The following is a 1,492-nucleotide window of genomic DNA, read 5'->3' as shown; positions in this document are numbered from 1 at the left end:
CTCCAAATTAGAGCCTTCACATTTGTCCCTATTTTTTCATTGATGAACTTCCTGATTTTGGAATTTACACTTGGGTATTTAATCCATGCTGAGTTGGTTTTTGTATAGGACATGAGGTAAAGGTCTTATTTCAGTCTTTTGCATATCACTTTCCAGTTCTTCCAGCACCAACTATTAAAGAGACTATCTCCTCCCCATGCAATATACATAGGCACTTTGTCAAAAATCAGTTGGCTGTATGTGGGTGGGTTAATTTCTGGATTCTCAATTCTGTTCCATTGATCAATGTATCTTTCATTGTACCAGTATCAGGCTGTTTTGAACACTGTAGCCATGTAGTAAATTTTGAATCAGGGAGTGAGCGTCCCCAACCTTGTTCTTCTTAAGTAGTGCTTTGGTTATCCTGGGTCTGTTTCCTTTCCACATAAAGTTTGCAATTGTCTATTCCATCTCTGTGAAGAATGTCGCTGGAATCTGGATTGGAATTGAATTATGTGTGTAAATTGCTTTGTGCAGTATTGACATTTTCACCATGTTGAGTCTTCCTATCCAGGAAAACGGTATGGGTTTCCACTTCTGTAAGTCGCTTTTGGTTTCTTGTAGTAGTATAGGTCCTTTGTTTCTCTGGTTACATTTATTCCTAAATATTTCATCCTTTGGACAGCTATTATAAATGGTATTGCTTTCCTCATGTCCTTTTCAGTGCTGTCATTGTTACTATAGAGTAATACAACTGATTTTTCTGTGTTGATCTTATACCCTGCCACTTTACTGAATCTTCCAATGATGTCTAGTAGCTTTTTTTACTGAGTCTTTGGGGTTTTCTATGTATAGGATCATATCATATGCAAATAGAGAGAGTTTTATTTCCTCTTTGCCAATTTGAATGCCTTTAATTTCTCTTTCATGGCATATAGCTTTGGCTAAGACTTCCAAAAGAATATTGAATAGGAGTGGTGACAAAAGTTCCCGTTCACAGAGGGAAGACTTTCAGTTTTTCTCCGTTAAGAGTGATGTAGGCTGTTGGTTTTGTATGTTGAGGAATTTCCCTTCAATTCCTACTTTGTTGAATATTTTTATCAGGAATGGATGTTGGATTTTGTCAAATGCCTCTTCTGCATCAATCAATATGATCATGTGGCCCGGATCTCCTCCTTGGTGAAGTGTCTGTTCATGTCCTGTGCACATTTTTTAATTCGGTTATTTGTCTTTTTCTTGTAGAGGTGTTGTAGTTTCCTATATATTTTAGAAATGAGTCCCTTTATCTGATGTGTCTTTGCAAAAGAGTTTTTCCCATTTTGTGGGTTTCCTTTTAACTCTTCTGGTGAATTCTTTTGATGTACATAAGTTTTTAATTTTTAGTATGTCCCAATCATCTATTTTGTCTACTTTTGTGTGTGTATTCACTGAATTAGTGCCCTCATATTTGTCCCTATTTTTTCATTGATGGCCTTCATAATTTTGGGATTCTCATTTAGGTCTTTAATTCATG

The sequence above is a fragment of the Chrysochloris asiatica genome, unplaced genomic scaffold (genome assembly GCF_000296735.1).
Source record: "Chrysochloris asiatica unplaced genomic scaffold, ChrAsi1.0 scaffold00031, whole genome shotgun sequence".
NCBI classification, from domain to species: domain Eukaryota; kingdom Metazoa; phylum Chordata; class Mammalia; order Afrosoricida; family Chrysochloridae; genus Chrysochloris; species Chrysochloris asiatica.
This window is presented reverse-complemented; position numbering follows the sequence as displayed.